The sequence below is a fragment of the Ruditapes philippinarum genome, unplaced genomic scaffold (genome assembly GCF_026571515.1).
Source record: "Ruditapes philippinarum isolate M1 unplaced genomic scaffold, ASM2657151v2 ctg1223_1_1_1_1, whole genome shotgun sequence".
NCBI lineage: Eukaryota > Metazoa > Mollusca > Bivalvia > Venerida > Veneridae > Ruditapes > Ruditapes philippinarum.
The window spans coordinates 68,003-90,255 of NW_026862375.1; positions in this window are offsets into that span (position 1 = coordinate 68,003).

Consider the following 22,253-nt stretch of genomic DNA (forward strand, 5'->3'; position numbering starts at 1 on the left):
CAGGCATTAGTTTTCTTTAATCAAGAAAAATTCGGTTCCCTTTTCCACTTCGACGCGTAAATATTATTACTATGAAAGTCAGTATTTAACGACTCTAAAAAATTGAGAAAATAAGAGGAAAAACGAACTTTATCCTGGGATTCAGGCATTGATATTGTTTACTTATTCACAACATACGCGCTATTTCATATTCGTTCTTGTTTTGATAATATCAACAATTTGCCGAACAGAAGCACATAAAAATTCTACAGACGGGAACCCAGACTAACTTAAGTCATCTAAGCAAGTAATACTTGTACATATAACATGGAGAACAAAGTTTCATAACTCTAAAAGAATATATAAACATAAACAGTGCCATAATTCTGAATAATGTTTTGTGTCTGTAAAGTATCATATTACTGACTAATCTTGTCTAGACCTCAATGTTCCACGTTGTCAATATGAATTGACGCCATAATTCATTGGCGTTCATGTCGATAACAATCATAGCAGTATCGCATAATATACCTTATCGTGGACCTTTTGTAAAATTTGAAAACATTTGATTAACATATATTATTATGACGCATATATGACTAGCACTCGAGCAGAATTACAACAAAAACGCGAACCCATGCAAAAAAGTCAAATATATGGAAAGTGTTTGTTTGTTTGATTGGGTTTTACGTCATACCGACACAGTATAGGTGATATGGCGACGTTTCAGCTTTACTGCTGGAAGAAGACCTCAGGTGCCCTTTCGTTCATTATTTCAGGCACGAACTGGCACCTGAGTAGAACAAACGACGTTCCGTAATTGAAAGTGTTACTGACATAGAGGATATTGAATGAGTGAAGGTTGTTGAACGAGTTGAATAAAATCGCATTCTATCGTAGTTTGGATACTTTACTATTGAAATCGTGTCACAGTTAAATCGTATACCAATACATGCACAGTGCGTTAACTGGATTGCTGGTATTTTCAGGCTCATTTTTTTCTGATTCCGACGACAGATTAAAAGTTCATATTCAGATGCTCTTGCATTGGTAACTTTTTTCTTGGGTTTAATATTGTGACGACAGGGAACGTGTTTTTTGCATATGATACAAAAGAGAAAGAACATCGAAACACTTGGCAATCTGATTAATACTCGTGAGTTATGCCCAACTCCCTCGTAAAAATCAGATAGGCTCGCGTTTTGGTGCTCTTTCTTTTATTTTTATACAAGACCTCTTGCGAAAATAGTATTGTTTTATTCAACGAGGTCAATAAATTTAGTTTCTTTGGGTAATCAACGTTTTAAACCTAAGAAGTATGGATTTACAGTGTGCAACATTAAATAATTTTCCTAATTATTTATAACAGGAACGTTAATATACCTTAATATTTCTTATATGAAGAATTGGAATTAATATATCTTTGTCTATGATACAAGTCAAGTCATCGATCTGATTAAAATCAGCTCCTAAATAACGCTACGACTTAGGATCTGACATCCATTCATAGGTAGTCACCTTCTCGTGGTCTTTTAAACATCCAATTATAGGCGATCTTTCATTATTTTTAAAGCGATGCGGTTTCTAATTTTAATCCTTGGAAAACCAATTCTGAGTAGGTAATTTTTACCATGTCTAGAACAAATATGGCGTTGTCAATATAGCCGACAGGTTATCTGGCAAAACAATCTTTCCCATTAAGAATTGACTCTATTATTTCAAGTTAATTTGTTAACAATTACTTCAAACACATTTCTTTTTGACAAAAATCAACAATTTGTTTAACTTCCATTTGGATACTTCTTCAATTCATATCTGTAAAAACCGGTTTGATTGCATGGCTAAAATAGCTCTCGGGAAATCCGAATTATAAAGAAGGCAAAACATATACGGTGGTCATCAGATCTACATGGAAGATATAAGTAGATCTGTTCTTTAGTCAGATTGGTCAAGTCATTATCATTAAAACATTTGAGAGTTATTGACATGAATGGACTGGAGGTTTTCTTCAGAGATATTTATACCGCTTGATGTATGTATAAATAAGTAAGTTGTTTGCAGAATTTCAGATTATTTGATCACACTGTTTATTCAGAAAAAACTATTTTTGACGCTAAAAAGAACAAAATAAACGATTTAAATAACTCAAAAGGGGAGACGAAGAAGCGACTGTGGCTGTTAAAGACGTTTAGTATTAATTTTGTTCTTATTACCGTCTTACTAACTTCGTTGTTGACCAACTTTTCGTATGCACGCGCATTTTTTTTTTTACATTTACAGATAGACGGTTAAATTAAAATCTATAAGAGACAGTTAATGCGAAATAGAAATATTCAAATTAAGAGTTTCCAGTTGAACGAAAAAGGAAGACAAAGAAACACAATCTGCTAAGAAAAAACACTTGATATCGATTTTCAATTTAATTCTAAAAATAATGTATTCTTTTCCTTTTTTCCGTTTTAAGTGCCCCAGTTTTGATATATACATGAATGTTAGATTATCCAAGTTTTATGTTTTTAGGGTTTTGGACTTTTTATGAGATTTCCTACTTTTAATATGTTTCTGACAATAAAAATTTGTTAGTAATTTTGTAGTTCATAAGATGGAAGAGCCTACATTAGAATAAAAGTATGTCTTCATATACATATCTCAAAATGAATGCAAGAATGTTCCCCATTTACATGAAATAAAGTTTACTATATACTCAAGGGAAAAATGATTAGACAGTTTAAACATACTTTACGTAAACGGAAATTTATCAAGCACTAAAACCATTTAATAATGGTAAAAAAGAACTCATGTTTGCCCTTTCTAAGGAAGGGGAAAACGTTTCTGAGGCATATTGTGCTTTTATATATGTCTAACAAGTGACATACACGATTAAATGTAACTGTTCTTATGGTCCATTTTGATAAATGTTTTATACTTTTTATAAGCAGAATGGTCTACATGGAATGAAGAATCCACAAGCTAGTCCGATAATAGTGCTTCGAGTTGAATAGCAATAAAAGCAAGGAGTCAGAGTTGATAACATGTATATTGTAATTGCAGCATTTGATATGCGTTCTTTGCAATTGATACACATTAAAGCTGATAACAATCAGTCGCCACTTATCACATACGTTCTTGTTAATATCAATAGCGGGCAACTCATTGAGGAGAAATGCAATTGCTTTTAGGCTGGACAAAGGTGTTGCAATAAGCTACAAATGATAAATTACCTGAAAATATTTGATCTTTTGTCATATGGAAGGGGATATCCGCCATTTCGCACATTATTATATTCCTTATTTCAATATGCCAATTTCTTTTCAACGCTGCTAATTCATTTTCCATGTTGCTTTTTAGAAATGCATTATCCATGTTTGTATGTAAATTGCGATATTTTAATAAACACTAATTTTAATGTTCCAACAATTAAAAACTAGCATGATTTTTATAATTTTATCGTAAGAATTCATATGCAGATATGTTTATAATGATTAAGCATTTGATTTGCTTACTATACCAATAATATGAAAATCGGTGAGTTATAAATAATTTAATGTACGTTACATGCAAATATTTGAATTATCATTAGGAATGTATTTTTCTAACTTTCTTTACTTAAAGATCGTTCAGCACGACATTATTGTTGTGCTTGTGGTATTTTTAGTTTTTACTTTTCGGCATTTTCTAGTTGGGTGGTTCCAATATTCCTACTTGAATAATGTTGAATCACCCTTAGGATATGTTGCCTGCTTTTTAACTTTGTCTTTTGACGTCTTATCTGTGAAATGCAGGCTTCATAACTTCTGATCCCCTTTCAAAATTCCATTTTATTTAGTTCCGCCCATTGTTTTCTCGTTTAGGGCACACGTTTTCTATTACTTGTGGACATTACGCCGCTTTTCATGGAATGGCACGGAAGTGCCAAACTGAAGATTCCATAATAACCGTTGTTTGAACACATCTGCGGATATTTCAAAATTCAAAAATTTACCATTTCATGTTAAAATGTTGAATTCTGCTTAAGCCAGTGCTAGGGGGCGTGGGCGTAGTTTGCACTTTACAGTACCGTCTATGAACAGGCTAAATCAACCCGCGTAACAATTTTCAACATTTTCAATTTTGTCGTATGGGGTTTCTTTAGGGTCTCTTGTTTTCTCTATTTTCTAAAACCATTATCAAATATATACATGTATTTGCTTTCAGAAAGATATGCATATAAAAATCTGGAAACAAAGCGATCCCTCGGAAGCATTAATTATAACAAAATTACAAGAGAATTGCAGACTCGGTTTGATTGAGTCTTTCCATGAGAGATAATGAATAAGTGCAACATCCCTCACGCCCCCTAGCACCGGCTTGAGCGGTACTCAATTCTCAACACTTAATAGTGCTAGTATTTCTCAACACTTAATAGTGCTAGTATTTCTCAACACTTAATAGTGCTAGTATCAATGATCCCGAAGGACCAGACAAATATAACAACGCCGAAGTGAAGTACGGGGCTACTTTTTACAGCTGCCACACATCACTTGGCATCTGTTGTGAAGTATAAAAATTCTAGCATAATCTTATATATAATGGTCCTTATAAAAATGATTGCAACAAATACGATTGTTTTCGATTGTACTCGTAATAATTTTGACATTGTAAATGAAGCCGAGAACCAGACCGCAGTTTTACGAGAGAGGTCGCCGAAGTAAAAAAACACAAGAAACACGAGGAGAGAACAACAGGTGTCCGGCTCGTGGCAATGACTTACACTATATCCCCATCTCAATTTTCAGCTGATATATGCATCAAATTTTCAACGATTGTAACAATTTTGGTGTAAAATCTTAGAAAAATAAATATTCTTTAAGAAAACAACACTAGAGGTAATCTGTTAAACAATGAAACTCGACAGAGATCTGATTGCATTGTTTTGGTACCGCTCAAGCCGGTGCTAGGGGGCGTGAGGGATGTTGCACGTATTCATTATCCCTCATGTACAGACTCAATCAAACCGAGCCTGCAATTCTCTTGTAATTTTGTTGTGATTAATGCTTCCGAGGGATCACTTTGTTTCCAGATTTTGAAAAGTCAACAAATTAATTAAGTAAGTGGGTGCATTTCCTACAGAACAAGTGTACATATACACTAGGATCTTTAAATTTATACGAGCTTTAATGGGTAGCCAGTGTAAATCTAAAAGTGCTAGCTTGGAGCTATCAAATTTTGACCTATTTAATACAAGTTTTGCACACATGTTTTGGATACGTTGAAGTTTAGATAGCTAAGTTTGCGAAATACCGTACAATATGACGTTAAAGTAGTCCAAGTGAGATATAACAAGAGATAAAAACAAGTGTTTAATTGGCATCAGAAGACAAATACTGCCGAATGCTTTTGATCTTAAAATAGTTAAGCATAGCAGTTTTACATTTCGTTTGATATGTTCTTTGATTTTTAAGATCCATATAAAAAGACACCAATAAATATTATACAATGTTGCGATTCGATCTTATTATCACAAATATCAATTTATTTTGTGTTACACTTCTCTTATTGTTGAAGGCTTCCATAAAGAATAAACTCAGTCTTTGTGTTATTCATTTTCAAATTGTTTCTGTTCATCCACACATTGATGTCGACGGCGTATTTTTCGAGCTGTTAATGTAACATAGATTTATATAGCAAATTAAAAATACGGAACAAAAAAGATATATATTAACTTTGCATTATATTATAATATAATTACAGAAACAGTTTAAACGAAAATTAAAATTGAAGTCACCGAATTCGTTTAAGAGTTATGTTCCCCATATCTTTGTATTTTTTTGCTCTTGAAATTGGGCACAATCACTCAAAAGGAAGTTGGCTACTGAAAAAAGCAGAAAATAAACGCATTACTAGCCTTAATTTTGAATGTTGTGTCCTAAACAAAAAAAAATAAATAAAAACATTAAATTCAAGGATAAATAAACGAAAATTCTGGAAGAAGGGTGATCCCCCCGGAAGCAATAATCACAACAAAATTACATGAAAATTGCAGGCTCAGTTTGATTGAGTCATTATATGCATTTATTTTCTTAGCAAAAGAAATAATCCTACACCTAAATAACCTTTACGATTTTTTTTAGCTTACTTTCTGGTCAAATTGTTAGCTTGACCTTTAATTGGTCCATAAATCCAGTAAAAAATTACCATATTGCAATCACGCCGTTCCTTATTGTCGGGTTTAATTGAGCAATGCTCATTACAATAGGAATCTCTTTCAACCTTTGTCACAATATGAGAACATACACTGAGTTCATTTCTACAACCTTATATACATTGACATACGACCTTTTTATTCAGCTAATTAGTCTACAGCCAAAGACAATTCAATCACAAGACTTTAATTGTCTGACAAACCCGATTACTGAGGTTATATGGAGAAAAGTTTGCAAGCAACTATTTCCGTTTACAAGAGCGACCATTGTGCTACAAAACATTTGCCCACTTGTCATTTTGGTTTCATTTTAAACTTAATATTGTCTTTAAGCATTTAATATAATATTAAAAAAAATTAATAACTTATGCTCTTATTTATTTCTAGTTGCACTTGATCAGTACAACTGCACAAATGCTGTCACTTCAAATTTTGAAAGAAAGGACGAAATGACAGAAGTAACCATAAAACGATGTATAGAGTTGAATTGTCAGGCAAATAGTTTGCAAGAGCACCGATTAGTTAATCAAGTGCTGTACAAGCAATGGTCCAGAAACATTAATAAGATCTTATGCTTGTTTGCTTTATCAACTTATTATAATTTTGTTCCTTCCATAGTTTGTAATTAAACGGAATATTGACATTTTATTGGTATATTCTTCATACAATATATACATGTCATAAAGAACACAGTAAAACTTAAATGGTCACAAACAGTGACTTTTGGTATTATGAAATATCATATTCTAATTACATCTACAAATGGTACACAGAACATGTTTGATTAATCACCAAATTCTCTTGGATAATGCTTTTCAAATACATTTCAAAGAGCTTTTATAATTCAATAAATAAAGCATCTAAAATAAATACAAACGCTAATCTGTCAATGTAGCTTCACCTTGTTGAAATGATTTACAATAAAAAAATCTTTCTCTTTTAAAACGGAGTGTATAAAACAAGCAACGGAAATGTATGCAGGAAGGAATATTCTTACGGATTATAAAAAACTTATTGCATGACTCACAGAAAGACAATCTATTAAATTTACATCAATCAAATTTTCGACAGTTATCTTCTCACCCTGCTATTCTGTCACCATAAGGATCATATGACAACATTTCACCTTTACATTTCGAAGAAGACTTAATTAGTACCTACATGAATTATTTAAGGACGAGCGAGCACATTTATTACAGCTATTTTCAAACTATACGAAAGGCGGCATGCATACTAATATTTATAAAAAATAAAATATATATAGATATGTATAGTTAACAAAGATCTATTTGTCGTCATTGTATGTGACGAAACTGTTTTTTTCAAAGCACGTTGATCACGTTTTCTTTAATTAATATCTGTCGGAATCGCACTATGTGTGACATTTGTAGAATGTGTACTGCAGAGGTTGAAATGAAAATATCACCTAAAAGCATATTAGGCCTTAGTATACTGCTTCTACGAGTATATTTAATTGATACATACATGTACATGTTTTTTTTATCAGACACCTTTGATGTGATATATAAGGTCAAGGGAAAGGTTGCCTATTAAATATTACATTGGAATGGTATGTTTGAGCCGTTTCCTTCATACGTATGCCACACAAGCGTAATAAACCGGTTCCAAGAGGTGTAGAGTTAGTCAAACAAGTTCAAAGCTAAACAAGTATAATTTGTGACAGATACAAATGTCTCCTCTCTTAATGTATGCCACCAAACAATCGTAGCGTTTGTTGTATTCTTTATTGAAAGGTGAAATATCACGTGGTATCGGCATTGTGTATGTCACTTTGTGTTAAGGTTTATTTATGGATGGATATGATGGTAGTAAGTATAGACTCAAATATGGAAAGTATATTAAATTGAAAAAGACATACGATAAAGAAATTAAAAGTAGCATGGGAGATGAATCTGTGAATCTCTGTAAACTGTATATTAAACAATCGGAGTGAGGTTGGTCAGATGATGACATTAGTTTTTTCAAACAGCTTGCTTTTTGTAAGTCATATGTTAAACACAACTGACAGTGTTTTTTTTATTGCAAATCCATAAAACCTGGTGTAAAGAATAAAGAAAATAATAAATTTATTATTATACACTTTTTCTGAAGTTCATATGTTGCCGGATGTGACACCAATCTTCAGTATGAAACAAAACATAATTTCTTAAGCTGTGCGTAAAATTAAGCTATCTTCCGCATACTGCAGCTATCTTTACCGACTTGAATTCATATATCTATTTAAATAGTCCTTCAAATGATCAATTTAATACTATTTTGTTTCAGAGCAAGGAGGACCTCTTCCTTAATCAGAGTTGTCATTCCTTGTATCCATTTTCGAGTGATGTAACCATACGCATAGAAGTATAATATAGTTGATCGTTCATTAAAAATGAAACTGTATGTCTCCAGACTAGTCACTAATTGCTATTGCACAAACGACAGAGATCAGACGGTCATGAAAACTCATCATTAGGAACCACAATTTTTATATAATTAATTTATCAAACCAATTAACATATGTACAGTTCGAAAACAATAAGAATATATTTTAGATATTTACGTAAAATAAAGTCAAAACTTTTCTAGCATTTATTATAGATTTCAATAGTTAACCTGCTGGTGCTATAACTAATCAAATATATGTTCCAATACATCTGATATTGTATTCATTTGATAAGTTTGCCATTTTGCAGTTTGCATGTGAAGTTACAAATACTCAAATATTTTTCTCTTTACTATGAAATATGTTCTTTTTGACCTCTAGATACAATTAAATATTTTGCTCTGCATGCACAATATTATGCGAACAAAAATACAAAATATAACAAACATGCTCCTACTTATGTTATTTGTCACTTTCCGTCGCCATTGTTTCCGCATCTCGCAAAAAAGGGCTAACCATTATACGTTTGATCCTCTGAAAAATGTTGTATACTGTGAATAACAAAAATATATATTATATGTTAACATATATGTACAAATGATACAATTATGGAAGGAAACTTATAAGCAATGTTTCCTTTGAAATGGTGTGAATAATTTGGAAATACAATGGACAGTAGTATTTGAAGCAAAAGGTTTTGCAGATGTAATTTAAAACCATTTGGGGGGGGGGGGGGGTTGAGTAGCACCAACTCTGAAAATGTCATATGGCGATTTTCCAGCATCGCTTTATTGGTTGAAAAAGCCATCAGGCTCCCCTCCGTGCATTATAATTTAAAAGTTATTCAAGTTTTATTCAGTCTAAATATATACGGATAAATTTTACCCTTTAAGGGATAGGGGTGCATCATCAGTTTTTTTATAGGGCTTTATCGTCATATCAAACAACACAGTATAGGCCATATGGCGACTTTCCAGATTTTTATATTTATGTGTTGAGTAGACAAACCATTCTTTTAACATAAATTACCTGCGATATAGAAAGCACAATTCATTTTTTTAGTAAATGTATACATTTATACATTAATAATGACAGTAATTTATATTTTATATTGAATTTGAGCAATTAATTTGTAATTTAAATTCTAACCAAGGAGGTCTCCTTGTGTTCGCAGTTTTAAACTGTTTATTTGACTACATAAAATAGGAATCGTAATAGGAAAAGATATAAATATCAAGATAAATGTTCACTTTTACTAATACTTCTTAAGCTCATTAAGGTAAAGGCAAAATAATTACATTGTGAAGAACTAATCAACAATTCGTTTTATAAACATTATGTTGACCAAAACTGCATGCAAGAGAAAAAGAGAAGAAAAAAAAAACAAACCCGAAACAATCAAATAACTATATTACGAAAATAGCAGCAACAACATCCTTCAATTAAAAATTGAAAAAGAGAAATTTGATAGCGAAGATGCAAAAACCCCAAAGATATTAGATACTGTTGTTTTAAATGCGGCAATACTAGAATATTTCCGTATGTTTACTTTAAGGTTTAAACATAATTACTTCCTTTGATCGTTTCTCATTCAAGCAACTGGTCTGATGACATAATCTTAACATTATTCCATCAACAAACAATTCTACAAACAAAGCTGAAATTCAAATCCATTTTACATATTTAAACAAAATAAAAAGATAATCTCTAGATTCTTTACTCTCATTGTTCTCCCCAGCTGTATTATATTGTAAATATTTTTGTTCTAAAACAGTCGATATGTACTTTTAGATGCAATCGGTAATAAACAAACCGCCTTCTTCACTGTAATGAACTATTGTGCGGCTATTTATAATCTATGCCATCAATTTATTTGTTTTTTGTATTTTATTGACTGGTTTGTTTTAATTTACTAATTCCGCCGTTTCATATTGAATAAATGCGTTTTCTCAACAATCGTTTTCAATTTTTTCGACCTCTCAATCAGACATATCGTATTTCTTTTCATAGATTAATTAACATCCATAGATCAATTAATCAGCAAACATAAAATACTTATTGATAAAATACTGAACGATTTTAATAACTGTAAAACAAGCCAAAAATATGGTTGTTTTTTTAATTAAAGTGATACTTTTCACATATAAGTGTAAATGGTCAGTGGACAGGTAACAGATAAAAAAGAACTTGACCTTCTTGCCACAATTGTGTTGAATTGTATATTTTACTATGAAACAAAAATCAGTAATCCGCTTACGGAAAGTTCTATAAATATCGTTAAGAAGATATCAGGAACGTTTAATTCTTAAAAAGAGTGCGTAGTTTCTTTTTATAGTATTCAATGTTTCTCTTTATATCATATACATTATGTAATTATCAATCACAATTATAACAGTCATTTAGAAATATATTACTAATTCAGCTCAACATGACAACGAAAAATTAGCATAATGTAACTATAACAGTGTATAATATAATTGATAACAAAAATATAAAATAATTTTATTTACAACCTAATATTGCAAGTAAAGACATGTTGTATGTTATAATCCTGGGAATATTCACTTGTAAGATCACTGTACTTCCTACGTCACTGTTAATGTTTTAGTTAGAGAGCCCAGTTTTAATTCAAATTTGAAAAGTTTAAAATCTCTTCTGTGAAACAAAAATTACTTATCTAATATTATATGAACAGCGCGTAACACCTTTTTGAAGGAAGAGGAATGCAAATTACCTGAAAGTGACATTGTTTAGAGTACTGGTAAAAGTCAAAATAAATTTTGATTTTCCCATAATTATTTGTTTAAAATTTCTTATTCTACGTTAATTGAATATTTCAATACGCTCATTTTTCTCTTCCCCTCGTTGCGTAGGCACAGGGAAAGGGCAGAAGATTTGGAATTTATCTGATTTATCACCGGGGAGACGGGTACGTTGATTGGCTGTTGTTGTACATATAGGGAAGATCCTTGAGACCAAACTACCTCTTCACCGCTGGGGAGTAACCCACGACTCATCTGCTGCTGTCCTAACTAATGCTGAAGAGAGTGGCCCGCGACTAGGAAAGTGTGCTAGATGGCGTGGGTTGCATTTAGTGCCTTAACGTGTGGATGGGCCTTCATTTAACATACACACACGCACGCACATACAAATTCGGTTACGGTTACTTAACAAAAAGCGAGGGGCAGGCAGTTTTTACATTTTATCCTAAACATTTCTTATTCAATTTACCAATCTCCATAAATACAGTTAATCCTTTAAAATATATATCTGATTCATTTCAACATCGAAAAATTGAGTATAATGTCACTTTAGATGAGCAGATTGCTCTTCGTATGAGAAATAAAATTAAAATTAAAATTTTGCGAGTAGACGGCGTGTTTATGTCTCGGAGCTCATCTACATGTAACAGTAAAAACATATGGAAACACATTTTTTGTAGCGAATTTTCAACTACACTGAAATAATACTAACACTTAAAATGCATTTTTTCACTTTTATTTTTCCTTTGTACAAAGCTCTTTCCTTCAGAGACTTTCAACACAATTTTAGTAACTCCTTTTAACATCCGCTTTTGCAATAACCTTAACAACTCTTTTTAACAACAACTGGCTAGAACACAATAACATCCATATATATAGTAGTCAGAAATTAGCGTCAAAAGAACTTAATAATTACAAGAAAAGCATGATAATCATGAATTTGTGAACATGTGAATGTTTCCCGCCAAAAATAAATAAGAGCAAGACGGAGTGAAAGTGTCATAAATAATATTAGATAAGCAGAACTTCTCAGTTAAATCACGTGAAATATGAGAACTTATAGTAAAAGTTACTTGAAATAAACATGCTAGATTCGCGCAAAAAGTAAAAAGTAGATTAACTGAATTTAACGATATAAAATCGCTCGAAATAGCGATACCCCCACAAAGAAAGAAATAACCTATATAAATTTCCTAAATTCTTAAGAATAAAATTAACAAAACAACAATATAGTTTATCTCCCAGCTTATCCTGATGTCATAATAAAGAGTTTGTAACAGTGTGTCATAAAGTAAATATCAAATATATGAATGTCCATTTGCTTATTGCACACTTAAAAAAGTAATGTTCATAATATGTTACCCTCAGTTTTATAAAGTCTGTTGTAGTGAAAATTTAACTACCAATTACATTACTGAGCACTGTTAACCGGTAATTTGTCTGATAATAGTCACTACAGAAATGATCTATGGAGCCCACGATTTAGTTTCCTCGGTAGTAGTGCTTCTTTTAAAAACATATGAAATATCTTTGGTAACCACTCTAACATCTGAATCATCATTACTTACTTGGTGCTGCCGTTCATAATCAGAAATATCACTATAATTCCCGTCATAAGACTCATTCTCGCTGTCGATAATTACAACAGGTTCCGAAGATTCAAACTCGTACACCTCATCACTGGCGTTTGGAACAGTTTCACGATCAGTATCGATAACTTCAATATGAGATTGATTTTCAATGTTTTGCTCGTCTTTTCTTTCGTCTAAATTAAAGTTACTGTATTTTCAGAAATGTACTCATCATCATAAGCTAAAGCTCGTTTTGTTCTTTTAAATATTTCGTTCTTCCAAAATTTCAAAGATGCTTTCATCCTCACTCACATCTTGAAAAGCCTCCGCTTCATCTTCCTCGAGCAAGTGTAGCACCTAAGACATTTCTCTAGCTTCTGCTCTGTTAATTCCATGTATATTACACACGTTAGAGCACAAATAACTTCTTCTAATAAACGTTACGCGACAGCTATCAACTACACAATTCCAGTGTTCTAAGTCCATATGCTGTTGAATATAGTGACTACTTAAATTCCTCTTGTGTTTGTATTGTTTATCACAGGTATCACATTTATAACCTTCTATGATAATTTAATAAAGATTTACTCGTCTAAAATAGAGAAAAACAGAATCCCTAAAGAAAGTCCAACACAACAAAATTGAAAATGTTGCAGGCTCGGTTTGATTGAGCCTGTTCATGGACGGTAATAGAAAGTGCAAGTTACCGCCCACGCCCCCTAGCACCGGCTTAAGCAGAATTCAACATTTAACACGAAAATGGTGAAATTTTGAATTTAGAAACATCCGCAGATGTGTTCATACGGCGGTTATCATGGAACTTTCAATGTGACACAGTAGTGCCATTCCATGAAAATCGGCGTATGGTCCCCAAGTAAAAGAATGCTTTTGCCCTAAACGAGAAAACAATGGGCGAAACCAAATAAAATGGAATTTTGAAAGGGGATCTGAGGTTATGAAGCCTGCATATCACAGATAAGACGTCAAAATACAAATTTAAAAAGCAGGCAACATATCCTAAGGGTGATTATACAGTATTCAAGTAAACACTTCCAAGATAGAATTAAAACTGACTGTATAACAAAACATGTACTAATCCGTTCAAAAACTCTATACTTTACACGTGGAATCCATGTGTATCGCTTAAGCGAATATGATTGCTTATTTGCTCCGTTTAATATTAACGCGGAAAAATTTCCGATTATTTTGAATTGCTCTATTAAATTAAATGTTATTTGTGTCACATGACAATTGACACCAGCTGCTAAGGTTACAAAGAGACATAGCAGATTGAAATTACGCAACAGAAAATATATATTTTAACTTTCCAAACAGTTTAAAGGAAAAATAAATTTGAAGTCACCGACCTCGTTTTAGAATTATGTTCCCCTAACCTTTGCTTTGTTTGCTATATACTCACTCAAAAGGAAGTTAGCTACATAAAGAAAGCAGAAAATAAACGCATTACTAGCCTTTATTTTGAATTGTGTGTCCTAAACAAAAAATAATACATAAAATTCAAGGATAAATTACGAAAATTCTGGAAGAAAAGTGATCACCCGGAAGCAATTATCATAACAAAATTACATGAAAATTACAGAATCAGTTTGATCGAGTTAAAACATGCATTTATTTTCTTAGCTACACCTGAAAAAACTTTACGATTATTTTGGCTTACTTTCTGGTCTAATTGTTAGCTTGACCTTTAATTGGTCCATAAAGCCAGTGAAAATTACCATATTGCAATCACGCCGTTCCTTATTGTCGGGTTTAATTGAGCAATGCTCATTACAATAGCAATCTCTTTCAACCTTTGTCACAATATGAGAACATACACTGCGTTCATTTCTACAACCTTATATACATTGACATATGACCTTTTTATTCAGCTAATTAGTCTACAGCCAAAGACAATTCAATCACTAGGTTTTAATTGTCTGACAAACCCGATTACTGAGGTTATATGGAGCAAAGTTTGCAAGCAACTATTTCCGTTCACATGAGCGACCATTGTGCTAAATAAATATCCCATTTGCCATTTTGGTTTCATTTTAAATTTAACATTGTCTTTAAGCTTTGATATTAAAAATAGTTAAATAACTCATGCTCTTAATTATTTCTAGTTGCACTTGATCAGTTCATCAGCACAAATGCTTTCACTTCAAATTTTGGAAGAATGAACGAAATGACAGAAGTAACCATGAAACGATGTACAGAGTTGAATCGCCAGGCATTTAGTTTGCAAGAGCACCCATTAGTTACTCAGGCATTCTACCAGCAATGGTCCAGGAACATTGATAAGATCTTATGCTAGTTTGCTTTATCAACTTATTATATTTTTTTATTCTTCTTAGGTTTTTGTTTTTTGATTTAATATTTTGGTGTTTTCCTTTAGTTAAATGATTATATCCTCGATTTGCTGTTTCAATCTCATATATATATTTTTTCTCATGTGTTTAAATGTTTATTTTTTTCTATGTATACATGTTTGTTATTTCCTTAGGCTTTTTTTCTATTTTGTACTCTTTACTATTACAGATGGAACAAATCTAGTGAGATCATTGATTATATACAGTATATTGAAAAGGACCTGTTGTGTGTCAGTGTGTGATGCTAGACCAATGAACACTAAGGTATTAATTATTTTAGACCATGACTGAGAATGTTTCCTTTATATCTATGAATGTGCAAGGACTTGGGGATAAACTAAAAAGAAAAGATGTTTTTAGTTATTTAAGGGCCAAACATTTTAATATATATTTTCTTCAGGATACTCATTTTACAGATAAAGAAATGAAAATAATAAGAAGTCAATGGGGATTTGAATGTTATTGCAGCAATTTTAATAGTCAGTCTAGAGGGGTAGCTATAATGATAAATAATAATTTTGATTTTGAATTTATTTCTGAAGAATCTGATACTGATGGTAATCTCTTGATTTTGAATTGTAAAATTTACTCAAAAACATTTAGCCTATTTTGCTTATATGGTCCTAATAGAGACAACCCAGACTTTTATTGTCAAATTCAACAAAAACTTAATAACATAGATCATTATTGTATACTTGGAGGTGATTATAATTTAGTTTTGAATCCATTTATAGATTATTTTAATTACAAATCAATAAATAATCCTAAAGCTAGGGAAGTAGTTTTACAGATGATTTTGGAAAATGACTTGATTGACTGTTGGAGAGAACAAAACCTTAAACTTAACAGATATACATGGTTCAAAAATAACCCTGTCAAAAAAAGCCCGTCTTGATTTCTTTTTGATTTCAAGTTATTTATATACAAGTGTTAAAAGCACAGACATCCTTCCTGGTTATAGGACTGATCATTCACTTGTAGTTTTAGTTTTAGATCTTGTGAAATTTAAAAAAGGAAATTCTTACTGGAAATTTAATAACTCTCTTCTTAAAGATCATCAATATGTTTCTGAAATAAATAATCTTATTAAATGTGTAAGAAGTCAGTATACTTCAGAGTTTCAAACATCTGATTTAAACCCAGATATTATAAGCGATACAGATATTATTTTGAATATAAGTGATCAATTATTTTTTGAAACATTACTGATGGAAATACGGGGCAAAACCATAGCATATTCTTCAAAAAAATCTAAAGACCAAAGGGAACAGTTAGAAAAAATTGAAAAAGACATTTCAATGCTCCAAAATTCAAATTCAAGTAATTTAACCTTGCTAGAAGAAAAAAAGAAAGAACTTTTTGAAATAAGACAAAAGAAATTAGAAGGAGCACTAATAAGGTCAAGAGCAAAATGGATTCTAGAAGGTGAAAAACCAACTCAATATTTTTGTAACTTAGAAAATAGAAATTTTACTTCAAAACTAATGAATTCGATATACTCTAAGTCTGGTAAATTGTTACAAAATCAAGATGAAATTTTGAGAGAAACGGAAAATCATTACAAAAACTTATATGCTTATAAAGAGACTGAAGATATAGATCTTGAAAATATCATTCATCCTAATTTCAAAATAAAATTATCAGAAAATGAAAAATTATCTCTGGAAGGAAATTTAAAATCTAATGAATTATTATTGAGTTTAAAGAAAATGTCAAATTATTCAGCACCAGGCAATTCTGGGTTTACTGCCGCCTTTTATAAAGTATTTTGGTCAAAACTTGGTCAATTTTTAACCCGTTCAATGAATGCAGCTTTTACAAAGGGTGAATTATCAATCTCCCAAAAACAAGGTGTGATCACCTGTATTCCAAAAGGTAATAAAGATAAACAAATATTAAAAAATTGGAGACCTATATCACTTTTAAATGTTTCATATAAAATGGCTTCTGCTGCAATTGCTAACAGAATAAAACCTATTTTAAGTTCTTTAATAAGTGAAGATCAAACAGGATTTATTCCAGGTCGGTTCCTTGGTGAAAATGTTAGATTAATATATGATCTAATGAATTTTACTGAACAAAATGAGCGTCCAGCAATGTTTTTACTTATTGATTTTGCCACAGCTTTTGATTCTATTTCATGGCAATTTATGTCAAAGGTTTTAGAGTTTTTTAATTTTGGTGAAGACATTAAGTCTTGGATAAAAATTTTCTACAATAACATTCAGTCTTGTGTCACTGTAAATGGCCATTTGTCTGACTGGTTCTTCATTCATAGAGGCTGTAGACAAGGTGATCCCCTATCACCGTATTTATTTATTCTCTGCGCAGAAATTTTGTCAATGCTAATCAAACAAAATAAAGACATTAAAGGTGTTAAGATAAATAATAAGGAATTTCTTATATCACAGTATGCAGACGATACTACATTAATTTTGGATGGTTCAGAAAAATCTTTAAATACCTCTATAAATGTTTTAAAATTTTATGCTAAAATATCTGGTCTGCATGTTAATATTGAAAAAACAAATGCAGTTTGGATCGGATCTAGGAAAAATAATAACATGGAACTATGTCCACAACTAAATTTAAAATGGGAAAAAAAATCTTTTAAACTCTTAGGGGTAATATTTACACTGAATCTGGATGAAATTATTAAAGTTAACTATAATTCAAAAATCGAAGAAATCAAAACTTTATTTTCTATTTGGTCAAAAAGAATTCTTACACCATTGGGGAAAAATACAGTAATTAAAACTTTAGCACTTCCAAAATTAAACCATTTAATAATGGGTCTTCCTAGTCCTACAGACAATTTGATTAAAGAGATACAAAACTTATTTTATAAATTTTTATGGAACAATAATCCTGATAAAATAAAAAGAATTGTAATAACTCAAAATTATGAAGATGGGGGAATAAGAATGGTAGATCTTACATCCTTCTTACCAGCCTTAAAACTTACATGGCTCAGGAGACTTTATAATAGTAAAGGTAAATACTTATCTTTAGTTGAAGCTATATGCCCTTTTATTAAATCATATGATAAATTTGGTTCTGATTTTGTAAAATATAAAATAAAGGACATCAAAAATATATTCTGGAAAGATGTTTGGTCTGGCTATGTTTCCTATATGGAATCTTTAAATATAAAGTCATGGAAGGAATTTTTATCTCTACCTGTTTGGTACAATCATAAGTTTAAGATAAGTGGAAAATCCTTCATTGATAAATCTTACCTTAACAGAGGAATAATATTTATAAATGATTTTATGAATGAAAATGGCAGCTTTTATACTCTACAGGAATTTCAAAACAAATATTTCTTTACCACAAACTTTTTACAATATAATAATATCATACATTCTTTTAGATCATATTTAGATTCCTTAAGAATTTCCCATAAATCAATAAAAGAAGTAAATCCATTACAACCTTTATTTATTAAGATGATGAATACATCAGTAAAGGGTTGCAGAATATTCTATGATACACTTGTATATAAATCCACTAATATTGTTTCTAAATCAAAATGGTTAAGAGATCTTAACACCAATCATTTAGACTGGAAAAATATATATAAGTTACCTTTTAAAATTTTAAATGAAACTAAATTACAATGGTTTCAATATAGGATAAATCACAGAATATTAGGCACCAATCAACTTTTGTTTAAGATGGGTTTACGACAAGATGACTTGTGCACTTTTTGTCACACAGTGAGTGAAACTATACCACACCTGTTTTTTGACTGTAATTTTGTGAATATATTTTGGCAAAATTTAAAGACATGGCTGAACCAATCTTCCCCTTCGGTAAATGTTAATTGGTCTAAACTTGATATCATTCTTGGTAATAAAACAAATAAATCAGTGATAAACCAGTTAATCATACTTGCTAAATACTATATATATCAGAGTAAGATGAAAATGACAGTACCTGATTTTTCAACTTTTAAAAAGCATTTCTTTTCATATTTTAAAGCAGAACATTTGGTCGCTGTCCAAACTTTTAATTTAAATAAGTTTAATATAATTTGGGCCCCACTAGCATCACTTACACCGACACAGGACAGGTAGTATATTTGTTTACTTTATATATGTGTTTAATTAATGTATAACTTAATGCTGTGATTTTTGTTTAAATCATGGTTTGCTTGATTTTTGGTTTGCTCCATCTTTTAAATGTTTTTTTTTTGTTCAACAAGCTAGATAAAAAACATCCACCTGACACTCTTGAACCTTTATTTTTCTTATTTTTTTTTTCTTCAAACTTTAAACATTCATATGATTTTGTTAGAACTATGCATTGAACATCTAATATTGTTAGGACCATGCAAGAATAGTGTCATTCTGCTTGAGTTCATGTAGATAATTCTAAGATTTAAATTGACCCCTTAACGCATATGTTTTTTCATATTTTAGATAACTCTTTTGTATATAAAAAAAAAAATTTCAATCTGGAATTACAGGCAAATCATTATAACAAGGTATATATACTATAATAATTTTAACAAAGACATTAGTCATTATTCATGACTGTTCAGAAGGCATATTATTGTTGTTGTTTTTTCCTTTCCAGTAAATGGATGTAATATTCTATCTAGCCATCTTTGTTTTCTTAGTTCTGTATAAGTAATAGATACATAAACTAATAAATGTCTTTTATAATGACTAAGAATTGTATATGATTATAATTTATTGTATGTACTTGTGAATTTGTAACAAGGTCTCAGAACATGTTAAATTTCCTATATACTTAGAAAAGGTGATATTGAATATTCAATCGAACTTAGACTTAGACTGTAACAATTTCAGAGAATAGTTTGTTTATAAGAAAATCAATGTTCATTTTTGATTTTACGAGCTCAAAAAAAAACATTGCTATATTCATTTATAGTAAAATAGAGAATAGGTCAAATGTTAAATGTAAATTATAAAGAAGTATCCGAAAATGTCTAATGTTTGTTCATATACATTTAGAAAATACTATAATTATGTAATGTCCTTGTGAATTTATATGCATTTATATACTATTGTATGTCTTTGTGAATTTCAAGATATGTTATAATGTTTGTATGTAAAATCAGAAAATAAAGTTACAAATTAAAAAAACAAACTTATTATATTTTTGTTCCTTCCATAGTTTGTAATTAAAGTTAAACGGAATTTTGACATTTTATTGGGATATTCTTCATACAATATATACATGTCATAAAGAACACAGTAAAACTTAAATGGTCACAAACAGTGACTTTTGGTATTATGAATTATCATATCATAATTACATCTTCAAATGGTACACAGAACATGTTTGATTAATCACCAGTCTCTTGAAAAATGCTTTTCAAATACAATTCAAAGAGCTTTTATAATCAAATGAATAAAGCATGTAAAATGAATACAAACGCTAATCTGTCAATGTTGCTTCGTCTTATTAAAATGGTTTTACAATTAAAAAATCGTTCTCCATCAAAACGGAATGTATCAAACATACAACGGAAATGTATGCAGGAATGAATATTCTTACGGATTATAAAGAATTTACTGCATGACTCACAGAAAGACAATCTATTAAATTTACATCAATCAAATTTTCGACAATTATCTTCTCACCCTGCTATTCCGTCACCTTAAGGATCATATGACAACATTTCACCTTTACATTTCGAAGAAGACCTAATTAGTACCTACATGAATTATTTAAGGACGAACGAGCACATTTATAACAGCTATTTTCAAACTATACGAAAGGCGGCATGCATACTGATATTCATAAAAAATAAAATATATATAGATATGTATAGGTGACGAAGATCTATTTGTCGTCATTGTATGTGACGAAACTGTTTTTTTCCATAGCACGTTGATCACGTTTTCTTTAATTAATATCTGTCGGAATCGCACTATGTGTGACATTTGTAGAATGTGTACTGCAGGGGTTGAAATGACGTATTAAATGAAAATATCACCTATAGTCTGTCCCATTAAAAATGGAAATGAACTTTTGCCTGGTATGATTGCCTGGTATGAATTAACAAAACGACAGTGAATAAAAAACAAAACTTTTTTGTAAACTAAAAAAAAGTCACCCCCGAGATTTGTCTGGATTTTACTCTAAAGTGTCTACTTTTCTTGTGAAAGCAAATTTCGATTTCTCTATGGTAAATCTCTGTTGTTTATTTTCCGTAGCCATTGCCGAATTACTCTTAATTTGAAGATGAACGGGAGAAAGCACGTGTCATGTTTCTAAAATATACATGAGGTTCTCGGGTTGGTTTCATGATTATTTTACAAAGCTGGATCTACAAGATGTAACAGTTTAGTTGCAATGCATGATGGAAAACTTTAAAAAATGAAAAATAAGCAACAAGAACACCGAGTCACATGGAGTAGATCTAGAAATTGCACTTACTTTTTAGCTGAATAGAATCCCTATGAACTTTACAAACGTCACGACAAATTCGCATTCTGAAGATTCCTTCATTGCCAGTTTCTATCCAGTTCCGTAGATCCCACTTTTGTACTTCAAAAATCCTGAATGACATGACTCTCCTACACTTTTGATGATCCAGATTTTTTAAACTGATAATCTGGTTTATTATTAAAACATTGTTTAATTTGTGGAGTTATCTGGGTTAGCAATTGAAATATGTAAATGAAACACATCGTAATTCAGCATGTCCCAAATCCATAATTCAAGAACGGCCCATAACTTTTAGTTGTCAACATCACAATGCTTATGGATTCCTGATGAAAAAAACTTTATTATGTCAACAACAGTTTACGAAATATATAACGTAACAAAAATGCCTCGCGCTTTTTATGGATGATTCCAGTTGCGGCATTGACAGAGGGTGGTTAGGCATATGTAACCTCAAACAGATAGTTTTAAGCGTTGAGATAAATTTGATGGCATTTAAAATAATTTGTGTATACCCAGATTTTGCAACTTAACTGTAAAAATTACACCTTCAATTAATATATTAATAATATAAAACTTTTG